We start from the raw sequence: 19,149 nt of genomic DNA on the forward strand, positions 1-19,149 counted from the left end.
TTTTGTATTCATGAGGCAAATATATATAGTCAGCATACTATGTATAAAACCATCGATAGATTAGATAGTTGTTTGAAATCATCGAAGTCTCGTCAACAATATCGGGACGGGATTTTGGTTGAAGTTGAAATTATATTCAAAAGGGTTTTTCTAAAGGGACGCAAACGACGCCATTATTTTTCTCGCTCCTTTGTCATTTCTCTTCAGCATGGTTTGACATTTCATGATGGAAAGATATTCGATCCAACAAAATTGGGAGTCAGTGGCCTCAACTTTAAGAGCGCTACGTCCAATTGAAGGTCGTCATAATTGACCTGTCAGATCAACAATTGAGTGGCAAAATTTGCATCCTCATCCAGTGAGACAAAGAAATTGCCGTAGTGTAGAGATTATTGCTGCCGTTAACGCATCAATTGAGGAAGACTCAAAAAAGACCCTCACACGCCGTTCTCAAGCGTTGGGCATCTCAGGGAAGTCGTCTCTGTGATCCAAATTGACGCAAGAACTGAAGAGGCTTGTCCACCAGAATCGTCGTATGTTCGTGAATCACCTTCAGCGATGAAGTTCATTTCAGCTGAAATGTCAATAAGCTAAATATGTGTTATTGGTCAGGCAGGCCCCGAAAAAATTACGGTTTGGTGCGGTTTATAGGCCGGTGTCGTCATTGAGCCGTACTTTTTCCGGGATGATCAAGACCGGCATGTTACCGTGAATGGGAATCGCTACCCCTCAATGATAACCGAATATTTTTGGCCCGAATTGGATGACATGGTCCAATATGTGCTTCCAACAGGACGGTGCCACAAACCACACAGCGAATGTCACAATCGATTTATTGAAAAACCAAATTTGGTGAACGTGTTATCTCACGAAATGGCCCAGTCAATTGCCCGCCTCGGTCGTGCGATTTGACGCCGTTAGACTATTTCCAGTGGAACTATGTCATACAAATATCGAACGTGAAATTGCAGAAGTATCGGTTGATTTTTGTTTGAAAACCGTAAAAAATTGGGTTCAGCGACTAGACCATACAAAAGAAACCGAATTCAATACATACTGGCATCGAATGTACTTTCACAGGAATAAAGTTTTTGTTTTATTTAAAAAACATTTATAGCGCCCTTATTGAAAATCCCTCTATTTCCTCCATTAATAATGTCGTTTTCCCATTATAAAGGAAAGAAATCGTCTAAATATTTCAACAACTTGGAGACACTCGCATAAAAAAGACATTAAATTCAATTTCGCCTCTGAAACTATGTGACATGACCACGAAAATACCCCACCAACAACATTACGCATTGTCATTCCTCTTTGTCATCTAATTAGGATCTGTTTAATCATTGCTAATATAATATTATTACTATCTCCCACCACTATGACATTCCAATGTTTTTCAAGCATTCGCAGAGCGTAAGCTAATATGGCAGGACCTTCATTATCGGCGCGTACCAAACAATGACAGTTTGCCGCGCACAGCCACACCAGCGGCATTGTCAACAATCATCTTCGGCATAGTTAGTAGTCCACGTCATCGTCAACGCACAATCGCCAAATTACTACTCGCGAGCTGATGCAAATGCCCGATAATAGCATATGCTAACAAGATTCCTTAATTAAGAATCGATTAATTTGATTGATCACAACCCGTTGTCACCTGTTAGCTTCTGGAAATGTGTGGCCAACAAGAAGGAGCAAGCCTGCAACCGCACGCTCAGCACGCGAAAGCCTAAAAACTTTGCTTCGCAGATTTAGTCCACATGAGTGCTTTTCGATACACGCCAAGAGGGTACACTTTGTGGCTGCGAGGCTCGTCGTTCAACGTTGTCACGACAGAATGCACTCGTTGGCGCATATGAATGGATTGAGCTTCTGGTACGTGTTGTCTCTTAGCGCTTGAGTTGATTGTACTGCGTTTACGTCATACGAAGTTCGCGGAATTATTTATAACTTTTTCTGCTGTACAACAATTTGCTTATGGCTTCGCGTGGAGTGCAAGGTGATAGGCATCTACATGTTGAGTGGTATATATGTATATTGTATGTACATTGATGTTTATGACATGAACTTATTTATTTATTACCGATTATTGTAAAAATGAATATGAAGAAATATTTTACGAGAATTTGTTCCATATATAAATGGGTACATATGTTCAGAAATTGTTATCAATTCAGCTGCATAAAATAAAGAACATCTCAGTGCATATTAGCAATATTTTAACTCGTTCACTTCTTTATGTTATAGTACATATTTAAAGAAAAGCATTTGGCAATATATGCCTAGTACTTTGTGGTCACATTTTCTTACAATCAATTTACCGTCTTTGACATTGGATTGTCTTTCGTGAACATGAAAACACTTTTAGCGATAATTAATCTTTGCAAAGTGATCCTCAGCATTTATTTTCATCATAAGAATTTTCTTCTTTCACAAAATATACCATAAAATGTTTCTAAGCTCAAAGTTAGTCTCATACATACGTACATATGTACGCCGTCAAGTCAATAAAGCTAATAGTGTTCCAGGGCTAATGGACGTGATACTATCTCTTTGAGGATAAAAGGCCCCCATTGTCTGAATGCTTTTCCTTGCAATGGCGGAGCAATCAAGGAGTAGATGGTCAGGAGTCTCCGCTTCTAGATCGCAGAATCGACATTGATCCAACAAGCAGATTCCTACTGCAGTGGCCTATATATAGTGACATTATATGTCTTAGTTAGATTCTTGGGAGTGGGATCAATTGTTTAAACCTTTTCTGTTTTTAACACCCAAGAAACAATTTGGAGTAGCTAAGTCCCTGCAATTGCAGCCATTAGCGGTTCCCACTTGCTCTATCTCTTCTTGTAGACGATCAATCATATCGACCCACTGCAATGAAAGGCTACGTCCCTACTTTGGTGGCCGAGCTTTTTTTGCCGCTTCTAGATACAGTCCAGAATCAGTTCCGAATTTGTTTCGAAGGATGATATTGCCTGAATGAGTCGAGTAAATAAATTTAAGAATTTTAAGACATACACATATTCATTCCATGGTTACATGGGTTTCACTACTTAAATTTTTTTCTAATATCTTATTAAATTCTACAACGTCTCTAGAATATTGTCCTAAAATAAATCGATCTTAATAATTTTGGAGATATTATCAGAAGCTACGCGCTCCGGTGTTGCTAAAATTTTCACTCAATACGGTGTTTTTATGGTTGAGATGATCCTACTTGGAGTTATGCAGTCACCGTTCGCCGGGATCGCTGGAATTGACGTCACAATGCCTGAGGTTTAATAACTTTAACTTAAAAAAAATAAATAGGTTATGATGCATATGTACATATTCATTGCTTAACCAAAACTAATTTCCATTATTCGTGACATTTCACAAAAAGTATGAATTTATTAAATTTCCTAAACATTGCAAATAAAGAATGAATATTTGCATAAAAAACAATAAAAATACCAAAAATTTCCGTGCTCTATGCAAAACGTGTTCCCAATGAATCTTATTGTCGTGCACCTTGTTTTTGTTTGCTTCGCCGGTAGGAATTGGCACACCTTCAATTCAAACAAACAACAATTTGCCACTCATCCCAGCTCATAGTGGATAATCCTTGCAATGTCCTGCCTGTGTGGAGTCAACCCTTTACCGTTGCGCTTAAATGAAATTACTGAGATCAGTTACTTTTTTTTGCGCTACGAGTACGCATTGTGTGGCACGCCTTAGAATTGTCCTAGTTGGAGTTTTTCTTAAAGGGCTTCCTGTCTTAGTCGCCTGTACAATTGTCTATTTTGTCTACAGTTGCTAATTTTATGCGATTTACCGTTTTGCATATTTGTGATGGACACTCGTCAACGCCCCTCTAAGAACAGGCTACAGTCGCGCGACGGGTGTTTAAAGGATTAAGTGCAATGACTCGTCTGCTCGTGTGTACGCTGCATGTGTTCGGCTGCGAAAAGTATTAAATATTTGACTTTACATTTATTGTTTCTGCGAATGTCATGCGCTTTGAGGAGAGGCCGCAATCGATTTTTACAGTTACTCTACTAGCTACTGGGCACTAAAATGGAAATTCTTATGTATGTATATGTAAACAAGAATTTGAGGAATTTTTTAGTTTTTTAGTATAAAAAACTGAAGTCCAAATTGCTTATATTGCTTCTTCAGTTGAAATTTTTTGTACTCCATATCACTATTTAATGTGTTCCAAATATTTTGGGCCTTCGGTACGAAACGGGTAGATTTCGAATATTTCCATTTCACTATCTATCGTATCTTCGTTCCAATTATTTTGGATATTTGGTCTGTAAGAGTCGATTTCGATGGTCTCCATTTCATTATTTATCGGGTCTTCGTTCCAATGATTTTGGGTCTTTGGTTCGAACGAGTAGATGTTTATGGTTTACGTTATTATATCGTACATTAATTTCATTATTCGCCGCAATATGTTTCTTGTTCTTTGAACGTCTCAGAAATTAGGTTACGGTTCAAAAGTTGAATCTACGCTTCTGTAGAACCACTGGGTTAGTTTTCCTCCACTGTTTCCAAGTGCGATACCTTTTCTATTACCAATATATATTTGTTGTTCGCCATTTTCTGCCAGATTCTTTCTTAATGAGCATTAATGATCCTTTAAAGTAAACACAAATATTTTATAAATTTTAAATGTATTTCTTGTCACCTCCTACCGAAGACCTCACTTATTTATTGCCCCTTATTATCAGGCGTTGCACGAGTACACATCCATATTTGTACCTGTCAATTAAACAACAATGGTGATCATTTTTTTGCCTTTGTCTCATTTGACGTCTACTCATCAAACTCGTTGAGGTGCAATGCCAGACATTAAACGGCGAAGATTCGCCGCAACGGCATACGAACAAATATCCGAACAAAAGTGTCTGTCAAAATAAACAATTAGATGATATTAATTCTCATCAGGAGCACATTTTCGGCAAGAAATTCAAATTTGAAAAGAAAACACAAACAACAAATACTACATACAATATATGCCTCCTCGTGTCTTTGAAGTGCGCATACTAAATCGCTTTTGTACTGACTATTGTCGTAGCATACCGCAGCCCATAAATCGTTTTAAGGTGAAGATATGTGGAGCGGCGAAGGAGTGAATACTTTACATGTACTCGTATGTTCATAGGTTCAACGGGTGTTAGCCCAAAGTGCTGTCCTAAAATTACAACTGCAATCAGAGCCTCAAGTGTGGCCTCGGAAATCAATCACGACTCATCAATTTGCAATGCAACTTCGAGTGGTGCATCTCCACAGCAATGCACTGCCGCCGCCACCGTCAAAGTCATTGACGAGTTCGACATGTGGTGAGGTGCGATTGAGCATCATTGTAAAGCAGTGTGTGTGCGTGCAATCCCTTCAGTGCGTACGCGATGTGCTACGAATTCGTTTCGTAATTAATGTTTGGCCATTTATTAAATTGCCAGTTTATGCTCGCATGCCGTTGGTTGGCCCAGTGCCAGGCGGTTCGTAATGTGGCTGGCTGCTGGCTGGCTGACTGACTGTTGGTTACATTCGGTTTGGCTTTCGGTTCGTTGGTCGGTTTAAAGAGTGCAGTGCGTGCGCATACAAAAGCCATAAAAATGTTTGCTTCCATATGTGTTATAACTAATTTGTAACCATTAGTCCTATTATGTTGGTTGGTGAGTGTGGTGATTTTGGTTTATTTAAAACCATTTAATTTAATTGGCCGATTTGTAAAATGGCATGACCTAGTAGAGCATGCACCTTTGGAAGGCTTTTCAGATTCTACATTCAAACAGAAAGTGTTGATGAATTTTTAGTTAGTCTTAAAAAATTTATCAAATATAAAAATTTATTTTTAATTAAGGAAATAAAATACTATATAAAAAGTAATATTTAATTATTTACTGATCGGTGATTATATCTTAAGCACTGATGATGTTTAAATCAAAGTTTATTGTGAAATTACTTACGATTTTTTTTCAGAGGATTTTAGTATGAATTTTCGGTAATTTGAAGTCAATAAATCTTTTCTATTTAGCCCAAAACTTAGTGTGTTAGTTATATGAAGGACATAACTGTGGAGTCATCGTCAGTCTTTTTTATGGAATGGCCAATTTTTCACAGTTGAGCTTCAGGTATACATTTGACGTACCTATCTCACAATTAGATTTTTACGTTCTTTTGTTAATGGCACTCATTGATTTTTAAACATAATACTTAATGATAGATTTTTCACCTCATCAACTGGTCAACTGCCAAAATGTTCCAGTTTCTAACAAGCGATACCAAGCGCTTTGCCGAATCATAAGGATCTTTTAGATCCATGAGGAGCTTATTGGCATCACAAAGGATTAAAAACTGCCCATGTGAGATTTTCCTGCAGAGATCTGTCAACTAACCTAACCTAACCTCATCTACTGTTTCTTAATCAGTTGCATCTATGGAACCCGACTGGACTCGGATTCATTTCTCGCTTAGGACTGTCAACTTTGCAGTATTCTTCCCAAATATTTGGGTAATTTTCTATTATATTGCAACAACAAGCACATTAACCTCATCTAGCGTATAAAATAAACTTCAAAGTAATTAAAAATTCTTAAATATAAAATAATCTAAAAATGATTATTAAAACAAGTAAGGAAGGGCAATTTATTCAATTTGACCAATAAGTTCGGCATAAAGCCCAATAGAATAACGAAAATAATTATATGTATGTGATTGGCGTCGAAACCGTTAGCCGAATCGATGATAGCGCGCCACTTATCTCTTTCCCTCGCTGTTCGGCGCCAGTTGGATTTTCCAAGTGTTAACAGGTCGCTCTCCACCTGGTTCCTCCAACGGAGTGGAGGTCTTCCCCTTCCTCGGCTTCCTCCTGCGGGTACTACATCGAATACTTTCAGTTACTCTACAATAGTGACCTAGCCAGCATAGCCGCTGTGTTTTTATACGCTGAACTATGTCAATGTCGTCGTATAATGAGAGGATGGCATCATGTGTAGAAATTCACGTAAGTGAGGAAAGTTTTTGATTGTCATTCATTTGGAAGTGGCCAGAAACGATTCTTCTCCACATTGTTCAAACAGGTCACGACTTCCGGTTTTAGACCAAGTATCCTCTGGCTAGCCAACAAACAGCCGTTTGGAGGCGAGCTAAAGTGAGAAGGCAAACCCGTTTTACGGTTGTGCGTAGGGTTTGGGACCCACCACATATAAATGAAGTACCAATGAAAAATCGACGAAAGCCTCGAAAGAGAAACCCCCCTTTTACGCCTCTGATTTCCCATAAAAAATAAGAGATTTTAATTTCGCACAGGCACAGACACAGTAGTGCGACAATCGTGCTTCATTGTATAGGTGCGAAGTATTATTCCGATATCTTCATTGGTTCCTGATTTATATACTGTAAGGTGGAGGAATCTTATGCAATTTCAAATTGTGTTATATGTGAAGTAGGCTCAACGATTTTGGTATCAAGAGAATATTATGTATAAAATCGTGTAGAATCATATCAATTATGAATCATAATTATAACCATTCATGCGATTTTAAAATTTTTTAATCGATTAATTGATTATTTGGTAAAACTGTATGCAGGTTTGAAGCTATAAATTATTTGGGTATTTTAACGTTTCTGATTAACTTAGCTATTAAACCACTTTTACTTATGTTTGTATCATTTTTAAGTTGTTCTTGTGTTTATATATACATATAATTTATTTTAGAATATATAAAAAACAAATTTGAAATACTAGTGATTTTAGTACGATATACATTATGCTAAAGTGTTACTAACATGCCTCATGCAGTCTGTTACAATTAGGCATAAACTGCAGGAACTCTACAATAGTGACCATTGCCAGATACTGGGTTCTCAGACAACTACACATATGAATTCAGTCAAATAGATACAATGCTATATGCTATATGTACAATACAATATGCACATATACATATGTATGTAGCAAATGCATACGTAAGAATACTTGTATGCCGTTCAGCGGCTGGAAATGGCGAGTTGAGTGAGCTGCCGCGTTCGTTTGCTTTACAATATCTCGAATAATTGACATTTGATCATTAATCAAAGTGCACAATGCAGACATTTCATTTCGTATTTTATTTGGGTGGATTTTTTTTCTTTCCATTTTCATTTTGTTCTGCATTCTCATTCTGTTTCTGCATCCACTACAACAACTCATACTTTTGTTTCGTAGTTGTTCTAATACTTTTTTTGGTTTTGTTGTTTCCCATTACTTTCAGTGCAGCCGCCAAGTGCGCGCCTGCTGTGGCATTGCGACGCTCCGCATAGCCCTTGTCAGTGCCACCATCCCGTTCGTAGTATATGCTATATGCGAGTATAATGAGGTAAGCGCTACAACTGCCGCCATAACGGACTCATCACCAATCATCAGTTGACATGTTGCCTACATACATTCGCAACATAGTAGATAAGTGTATGTATGTGCATAAAAATGGTCTGCAACATTTTCACATTTTCGCACTTATGATTTTTTTCTGACTCTCCTCTACTCTCTAAAAGCTCTTGCTTTCAAGTTTCCCCAACCCAGCCGCATGAGTTCTTCACTGCGTATAAGCAATTTGATTGGCATACGTAAGCAGCTTGCAACATCGTCGCCCATTTCCTTTTCAGTTTTTTTCAACTGTATGGGGTGAGCGCTTTCTCAACTCAACGTCACAAGTACTTGCACTGACATTTCAAATCCTCACATATGATCTGTACTTAAATGTGCCCGCACACCACCCTTATTCTCCCGCCTGTCAATCAAAGCTCGACTACTGCTAGGGCCACCGCTCCCTTGTATGCGCCATAGCGTTGAAAGTCTTGTTTGCTCAAAGGATAACACACGAACACACACACACGCTCAGCGAGTTAAGAGCCGAATTTATGACACATGTGCCAGTATGTGAGTGAAATATAAAAATACTTTGTTATCCTTCGCCTCTTCACATCCCATTTCTGTTGAGCATTACCATTGCTCTTGTTTTTGTTGCTGTCTTCCATTTTCTAAGCGAACACCATTTTTCCTGTTTGGTTGTTGTTGTTTTTTTTTTAGTTATAGCATTGTGTGTGTATACTTACGTTTGCATTTGACAGTCGCATTTCGTGAACTTTATTCGGAGCACAAACTCGCTTGCGAAGCTCAGCACATATCTAAATATACAAACGTGGTTTAATGCTTACTAGAGTACACTTCAATGTCAATTTTTCCACCCTTCCCACCGAATTATTTTTGTTGATTATCAGAATTTAAGAATTATTTTTGACAAATGTATTTGGTATATGAGTTGTCTTTTAAATATTATTTATAAAGCTTCAATCAGCCTTTAGTCAGACTTAGATATTGCCCCACAAATCAAAGTTCTCTACTCTTGATTTAGACTTTAAGGGGTTAAGGGTAGTCAGGGACACGAAATGAAAAATGAGAATTTTCAGTATTTTTTGCTATTAAATCATGTTATTTTTACAAAAGTAATAATATGGCTTTATTACATAATGTTTGGACTTGAAGTCACAAAAATTTGAAAAAAAAATTGTAATTTCCAAAGTTATAGCTGTTTGTATTGACCCGGTTCCATAAAAAGGTCCTTGCGGTGACAATCATAAATCCTTGAGGATCTAATCTCATCATCTAAAATCAATCGGATAAGAAAAATTAGTTTTATAAATAGATAATACTGGGCCTGAACGAGACTTTTTTGCTTTTTTTTTCAAAAACTAACAAAATGGCGGCCTCATTTAATTTTTTTCAAGATTTGAGATTAAGGGATCTATCAACAGTTAATTGGTCTTAAAAACTCGAAATTTTTGGAATAATAAAAAAAGTTTCGAACAGGCCTAGGATTATTACATATGTATTCTAAAAACTGTATAAATTTGATTACAATCTACTGAGTGGTTTTCGATTTACAGTTGTCACCAGTTCAAAGAACATAGTTTCGAGAAAAACGCATTTAAAGTTTCACACTAGCGTTTTGGAGAGCCCGAGCGCTCTTTGTTATTATCGGATCAAGATCAAATTTTCAGAGAATGTTGTTACGATATTACACTTAACGAAAATGTAAAATTGATTTTTTGAAAATCCTGATTACCCCTAACACCTTAATTAAATTGGAGTCAGGTTTCATAACATTTTATCCACGCGTTAGAAGACTATCACAACAAATGCATTACTCTGGAGATTTTATCCAGGAACACACTTCGGTTTGAAAAAAGTTCCATCAATGTTAACCCAAAGATCATTCAGTCCATTCAGTAATTACTTTTAATCCGCCTTTCAGCCTTTCAATTAGGTCCCTGCTAGGCATAACACAGTCCAATGTCTCAAAAAAATACTAAACTTCTAAGATAGTATAGTATAAGAACAACTAAAATTTAAGAGTTTTATTAGGGAGCAAAATCCATTGGGAAGAAAAAGCTCCATCTGTCTGATTAAGAAGGTTAGAAATATCTCAAACTCTGAAAAATGTCATGAATAGCTAAAAGGAAGAAGTTCATAATTAAATTATTGTTGTTGTATACAAATATTTTTTTTTTTCAAATCAGAAATTATTCTTCAAAGCTTTTAACAACACCTTTACAGTTAACACGTGTCACAAAGCCAACGCCACCAATGTACGCCTACGAATATTTAATACAAAAATATATTAAATGATAAAAGCACTAAAAGGATCACACTCAACATTATAAATAATTCCACGCATTCGCCGAAAGGTAATTATTATTGGCAAATAGCCGCTAATACCGCCAACCAAATGAACGCATACTTAGCTATCGGTAGATGGAACCCTCCTTTGCAATAAGTGGACATGACAACTGAAGCAACGAAACATTTACGCACATGCAACCTCGAGTTAATCAACTAACTGTAGTCTTATACTAAATACCAACTGTATGTGCCACTTTATATGCGTGTGGGCTTCTTAATGAGGGTGTCCACGCGCCAGCACCACCTTAGCCAATATGTAACCCATTCCCAGCCGTTGTCCTGTTCGAATGAAGCAAATTGACAAAGTGTTGATATTCCGAGTAATTAAAAGGATCTAACTAATGTGCAGTAAAGTTGAGTTTTGACCAAAGTCCATTCATTATGCTGCATACTTAAATAGCTGATGATGAGAGCATGGCAAAGCTCCTCTATGGCACAGTTAAACTTGTTGGGCTGTTTGAGTGGCATGTGTTTGTGGCTCACATATATTTGTACTATATATGTATACATACATGCTCTTTCATGTACATATGTAAATATTACTGACGTTGTTTTTGAAGGGAGACAACTTACAGTGGCTTTATGAATCGATATTAGGGTGGTGTGGACAATAAATCTGATTAGTTATTAGAACAATTTAAATTGATTATATGTATTAAAAAAAAACAGTTTTGAATTATTATTGTCTAACATATCTGAAAGTGTTAAGGTTACCGAATGGGTTACTAACTAAACTGTAAAATTCTGTGTTTTCAGATTCGATGATATGTTTATGAGATTTTTGAATGCTGTCTAAAATGTCAGTCGCCTCTTATTGAAATCGCTTTTTCGAAGAAGTAGATCAAGTTACTTTGGGTTAAGGCTCTGATCAAGTGCCATGATTTGTGAAGGATCCCAATTTAATAGCTAAAAAGTACCGATCTCTCATAATGAAATAAAAGCTTAAGATTTATTGAAAACTTATTTGAAAATTATTGGGAACTAGCTGTAAAAAAATATCCGTTATGTCTTCGACTTTTGGTGTTTTCAAATGAGTCATAGGTCAATAGGTTGTTTCTTCTAAAATAAGAAGCCTACCTTATAAAGTTTTATAAGGGGAGACAGATTTAATTTTAAGTATAATTCCTAAATTATGTGAGTTTTAATACTTCTTGAAAAACACATGTCTAAAAAACACCCTTTATTTTTCGTGAAATTATTTTATGACCTCCACCCTAATATTTAACAACGTTTGACTGACATGCATTTCTGCCCTGATGGTCAGTTCAAAAATCACGTAAAAATTCCAGACAAGCTTACGTGTTGTCCGATGTCAAAGGCACGAAGAATGGACTGCATAAGATTTGTTTACATTTTGGGAATTATATTTGTGTATATATGTACATATATATATATGTATGTATATTTACTTCAATAGTACTGCTGATATGAAAGTACTTTAAAACTGTTTATAAAAGCTCGGACAGGCAACAGCTAAAGGGATTTAAGGTGTCGAAAGGTGGACATGAGGTATCATAATAGTAAATTAACTGGCCTATTATATAGATATGTATATATATATATATAAATATGCATACAAAATAGTAAAAGCCGTAATTTCGTTTTATTTGAAACTTAAATTTGCTTCAGCCGGAAAAAAGTAGGAGGATTTTTGTATCCCTTAAATGCGCAGCAGCGGCATAGGCCTGAAACCTAAATGGCTGTAGCGCAGCAACCACTGTACCGAAAAACACCTTCGTCAAATGTGACTGACAGGTTTTCAAGATGTTCACACTAGCCATACTTTTTTTTAAAGAATTCAAGGAGAAAAATGGTTTACATCATGGCAACGGGATTACTTTAAATAATGCTTGCATTTGATCGCACGGACAAACAAACACACTGCCACACACGTGTGTGGTTGCACGTAAGTTGAAGATTTCATTGTGGCTACAAAACTAGAAGAAAATAGTTAAGCGTCAACTTAAATTCTCAGGAAGGCAAAAAGTAGTGAGCGGTGGTTGCAACGTTGTTGTTGGAAAATCGGCCCGCCAGTCAGATGGCATCCAGCATATCAGCTAACCATTTGTTGCACAACACAAAATGGCTTCGTTCTCCATACGTTTCCCATTCGATTTTACGTGTATTAGCCATCGGTTGGCGTTAAACATTTACAATTTTTAATTAATGAATTTCTGCTCAGCTGCTGTTGCTGGTGCATGCAGGTCTGTGAATTTCTTTACTTTATTTCTCTGCTCGCTGGTTAGTTGGAAATGCATGTGTTGTTGTTAGTGTTTTACATTAGGCTCTAAGCATGCGTAATTTTTGGGTTATCTGATTATTTACTTAAGTGCTTAAGTACTTAAGTTATCTTAAGCCAGCGTTTAAGTTCGAGTTTAAGTTGTAATGTTGGATTTTCGTTTAAATTGCTATACAATTGAATCAAACACGCGATAATTATTTTAAGTATTCGGATACCTCGTTGGTTTCTTGTAAGCTCTAACAACTAAGGAATATTTTAAAAATTATACTACACATTTCAATAATCACAGGCGACTATACATCAACTTTTATATTGCAGATCATCTGTCTATATAAACAGGAGATTTGAAAATTCATATAAATTAAGTGCAGGAGGAGTTATAGTTATTCAAATAGTTCCTCCGACGGTCGGCTCTTCTTGACTGAAATGGATCGGTTCAAGAACTGGCAACCCACCAGTATTCCACAAACTTATTTGGGAATGTGTTTTTGTCCCTATAACAACAACTAAAACTTCCTCTAATAGAATAACTTCTCCGTATTCGAATCCCGGATATGTACCCGGTAGAGTAATTGACTGCTGTGGTGGTCTTTCAAAAACATTATTGTGAGAAAAATGCGACTTTTGTAATAATTAATTTGTTAATTACGTAAATGCATCAAAAAATTACCGCTCTTGACTTGCACTATAGATTAAGTGTAAAAACTGAAAGTCATCGTGAAATAACAGTGGGCATGTTAATATTCTAAGAAACTATTAAGTGATGAAATGCCATAATTTTTACACGACTAGGAAGATGCTTTGCAATGCAATGTACTTATAATTAAATATTTTTAATACGTAAAACTAATAATTTTCGTATCCGGGAATATTACCGCACACTGATATTTAGCAAGTCGAAATTTTTTTTGTTGTAGTGACAATTCTTGGTTTTATGAAGACATATTTTACACTGAATGTTGAGAAGCATCAACATGAGCAATTTTTCTCTGCAAAGACTGTGTCGCAAATATATTTTTATTCTCCGAAGTGTAAACGACATTTCACTTCAGCCAAGATTCATCTTTTTTTATCGAAAATCTGAACATGAAATCAAATTTATGAAGAAAATTAAAGAGAGAAAAACTGTAAAACCATAGTAATGGAGCAGTACGGCAGCATCTATAGTACTCTTGTATGATATAGAAGTATTTATCGAATTGTATTTGATGCTTCAAAGCATTCATAACTCCATTTTATATAATAAAAAATATTCAAAAACTACATATTTCTGAGCTGCTTTAGCTGCTTAATTAACTTAAATAACCGCTAACTAAATATTTTTCGACTAGTCCCTCAGTGGCAATAAGAGTATTAAATACAGGGATAATTCAGCTTCTCTTTCTTACGTTCTCTGCAAACAGTATTTCTGTCTTTATGTTCTTCAATATTATCTGTACGGTCATTCCGTAATATTCTTAAAACTGACTGTTCACAGCGCCATCTGTCAATATCTAGCTAAATGTATAATTGTAAGTGTAAGCCGTAATCACGACTTATTGGTTTGTGTCATAGATAGTTTGCCAGATTTTTCTATTTTAAAAGTTTAACCAATTATTACTTCAGAACATAGAAAAACATATTAAACAGCTGCAAGTAACTCATAAACAAAAATTTCTTGCATAATATTTGGAAATGATGGCGAGGATTCGGAACTTCTAACAAAAATTTTCATCTACTAAGAAGTATTCTTTACCTTATACAATTCCACATTTTATCGATAAAGCGTATAGAGTATCGATAAAACTAACCGGAACTCTTTGTCTTACACACGAAGGAAGCACGGAAGGATGGCTTCTTTGCGTGTATGGTTTCGTCAACGTTCTTCTGATATTATGAAGTGAGTAAATTTTTAATGTCAACGACGTAGCTGCTATTTTATAGTAATATTCTTATCTATACTACTATTGTAAAGAGGAAAGATTTGTATTTATGTTTGTAATGAATAAACTCGAAAACTGCTGCGCCGATTTCAAAAATTCTATTACCATTGGAAAGCTACAATATGTAGCAGAGTAACATAGGCTATATTATTGATAGAATCTAAAATTTCTGGAAATAGTTCCCAGGTGAGGGTATCAAAATGACTCAGTGATGGAGAATCTTAATCTAAACCTGAAAATCGTCTTGCAAGTCATTCTCTTCGCAACGCAATCGCGAGCCAGAGAGTCGAGTAACGAACGCTCGAAGCTGCTGGCTGATCAAAATTTCAAAACCTGCCAAGCACGCGCTTGAGAGTCGAGTACGGAGCGTGTGCAGCGGCTTGAAGAACAAAATATTAAAAATATACTAGCTCACACTAAGGCGTCGAACTCTGAGCGTTCCCAACGCCTTCATATTCAGAGAGGAAGATAACGGCCATCAAAGACCAGAGGTCGTAATCAAGTTTTAAGTCATTACAAAAAATATAATTTCATGTTCGAATTTTCCTTTTACTTTTACTTTTTTTTTTAATGAACCCACGCAAGAAATGCCAAAGTACATACATATGTATGGGAGAGTGTGTATAAATGTGTAAAAACTTATAACTTTTGAAATGTTTGTTTAAGCCCGTGCGAAACCGGAGTGGTCTGCTAGCCTTTAATAAAACAAAATCTCTGTATTTTCTGTTTTTTTTTTTCTAATAGCAAAAAATAATAAAACGGTTTTAGAAAACCTGTGTATTCAACATTCATCTAATTCGAGGTTTGGCTTCGCCATGACTCTCACTGCTACTTCCCAACCGCATTTTGATGATCAATTACGGCTTTTCAAAACACTAGTTTGAGCTTTGAATAATTTTCAGCGACATACGTTACCGTCATTATGTTGAGATCTTCTGCTATCAAGATAAATCATTACCAATACATTGAAATAAGAAAAGGATTGCTATCGAATCTCCGAATCAAGCCATAGCAACATTTTCCTGTTCGTAAAACTTTGCTGTCTAGCTTTTACATACTTAGTTTTACGTTTTAGGAAATAAAGAAAAGGAATAAAATACTGTGTTAGCTAACTACAATCATATGTGCATATATAAATTATTATTTGATAAAATAAATTACATCATCACGATAGAAGACATTCTTAAATACTTTATAAAATCTTCAAGATATTTTTTTTTACAAAATTATGAGAATATTCTGTTCTAAATTGTTTTCAACTCCCTTGTGCTTTCCAGTGTTGGTTATTTAGTTGACACTTTACATTTCCGCCTGTAGTCACAAGTTCCGAGGGGTTCACAATTTCCATCGTTGATGTTATAATATTCCTCCGATGTCTGTAGAGAAATTTTAATTTCGTGTTCGATCTAGATGTAATCCACATTCTTTGCTTAATTTGTTTGCTGGAGTTTTTCCATTACATCGTCGCCTTCACTGCCAACTTTCCGCTAAATACAAGACAGTAATGCAAAGAATTGTAGAAATTTTATAATTAGTTATTTATAGTAATGCATTTTTTTATTGTAAAAGCTTTGAAACCATAAATTGCTTAATGAAAAATAATAAATTAATAAAATGAATTTAATAAAATAATCGTTAATTTATAATAAATTTGTAGGAATATTTTATTTAAATTCTCACTCGGTTTCTCATCATGGTACTAGACATATACACATACATATGTATACATTTATACAATGTGTTACCATAACAGTTGCAGTTGCCAAATAAAAATGACCCGAGCACAAATATTTTCTCAATTGTTCACTTGTCCCCTGCAGCGATGAAGTGTGCAATTTTTTTATTTCTATTTTAAGCAAAGAAAAAGTATCATTTATACAAGCACAAGGATACCTATGTATGTACATTCTTATATGGATGTATGTTTGTTTGTTTATATGTATGTGCATGAGTACGTGCGAATTGCGTTGAAACGTTTTGAAAGCATGCTGAAATCAAACAACTGTCAATTGGAAAATAAATCGTTTTTCTTTCTCCATTGTTGCCACCATGGAGAGTAGGAGAAAGTTGCTGAATCTTTTGACGTGCCAGCAGAATTGCAACGAAAAGAAAAAAAAGAATAAAAACACGATTTAAGGACGGATTGATGAAGATACTAAAAACACACATTAATACATATATACATATGAGCAACGGCGTGTAAAGATATGAAGTTCAAAGTGTGTTTGACATATGTCATCTGTATACTCGTAAGAGGAAAATTATTTTTTATAAATCGCACTGAAAACTTATTTTTGTCAAATGGCCACTTTGGGACTCCTCGAGAAGTTCCTGTTTTAATTCGATGTGTAAGAAATCGTAAGTAATTTTTATCGCTGTAGATCTCTTAAAACCAAAAAATCGTCACGTTGGCTTTTTAAGCACTTTTTGCTTTATTAAATTTACTTCGTCTTCACAAATAAGCTCCGTACGCTTGTACTTCTCGTAAGCTTGTTGAAAAATCACTACATCCATGCTTTCTGCGTTTTGGTGTGTGTTTGTCGATTACTTCTACCCTGTGAGATACCTGTAGAGACGAGCTTCTGATTGGCTATAAATGCATTTAAATTTTATTGCTATTTCAACAAAAGCCCGGAACTACAGGGTAGGTCACGGGAGCGTTCAAACATTTGTTTTGCAACACCAAGATAGCTGCGGTAGTCTGAAAATAAAAATAAAAAATATAATGAAAATAATTGCATTTATTAAAATTGGTGGTAATAATTAAACATAACTAAATTTTAATTTAGTATAATATAATTAATATAATATAAATATTTTGAGAAACCATGGAATAAAACAGCAATATAATCTGAAAAGGATTTCAACTTAGAAAAGTTATTTCGTTTTTTTTCCAATGAATTGGCTTTCTTTGCTAAATTGTGTTGCATAAATTTATACTTTTCATCAATTAGAAAGCGCAGAAAGAAATTTATCATCTCTAAAACATTGCTATTATTATCAAAATACCAATTAATAGCTTGTATTATTATCGGTACTCAGAGTAAGGGAATTATTAATAGTATTATAGTCTACTATTGAATGAGATTAGGTTTTGTGAATGTTTTAAAGATGGTATCCGAGGCAAAGATTCCACTTGGACAGTTATAGGTAAGTCGTTTATGATGTTAAATTTTACCCCTAATATTTCAAACAAATATTTTTTTTCGATAAATTGAAAATATAGTATATTGAGTGTATACTGATGAGAGGCAAACAATCTCCAAGTTATAGCTAATATAAAGGAGCCGCCATAGTGCGTGTTGTAAAGAGTAAAAATTTAAATTTCATATATTTCGCTTTCATAAAGTACTTTTCGGGGAAAAAATTAAACAAAAACAGTTCAATCCTGATTTTATTAAAGCAAATTTTATTGAATTTTATAAGTATTTTTAATGTTAGAGTTTTATTCTTTCCGCTAATGTGTCCTAGAAAACACTTTAAATTCTTTTTATTTCAAATCAATTGTTGATGTGTGATAAATAGAGCAGTTTGGGACCTCTTGCAGAAGGCAGTAGTCAAAAAATTGTCCTGAGTCGCCATTTTGAAAGGAAAAAAAGATACTTCTGTAGTCTAGAAAGTTTCAATAAAAATGTTTTAAAGTCAATATCACTTTTAAAAATTACCGATTTTTAGGTTTTTATATGACCCTCCCGCATTAAAAAAAAGTACCAATTCAATTTATTGGTGAAATTTATAATCAGAGGTAACTAATGATTTTTAGCATTTCTAGTTAGTTCTAGTCCTTTTCTCAAGAAATTTGCAAAATTGAAACACAGCCAAGCGGGATATATATATATGTGGCTTCGGAAAAGAAGGTGAGGAGCAACCACATCTTCAGCACCAGCTGCCAAAACAAAAGTCAACCGCGAGTGCAGTCTGGCATGTTTTAACTAATATCTAACAGTTCATAGAAAAGAAGTAGATGGGTCGTAGATGTTCTTCTCACTTTTTCGGTGATTTTATATCGTATATATATACATAGGTACAGGCATATATACATATAAGTACGTGTATACGAATGTATGTGTACAAATGAATGTTTAAACCTTTGCTAGATATTTATCAGACTTTGACTCCTTTTTATTATACCCGCATTGGAGAATAATGTAAAATTAAAGACTTCTTCGAAAAATATGACCGGGGTAACTGAAACTAACAATTCAGACTGCAGTATGCACTAATGTCCTTTTTAAATAGAATATAAAGTATAACGAAATAAATATTTAAGGACG

At 35.1% G+C, this 19,149-nt stretch overlaps 1 protein-coding gene across 1 annotated transcript in view; it reads right to left on the reverse strand.

Moving 5' to 3' along the window:
* Nucleotides 1-19,149, reverse strand: part of LOC105220669 (holocytochrome c-type synthase) — a 130,441-nt gene that overhangs the window by 33,537 nt on the left and 77,755 nt on the right. The gene's annotated exons all lie outside the window — the stretch shown is intronic.

Source organism: Zeugodacus cucurbitae, chromosome 2, assembly GCF_028554725.1.
Source record: "Zeugodacus cucurbitae isolate PBARC_wt_2022May chromosome 2, idZeuCucr1.2, whole genome shotgun sequence".
NCBI lineage: Eukaryota > Metazoa > Arthropoda > Insecta > Diptera > Tephritidae > Zeugodacus > Zeugodacus cucurbitae.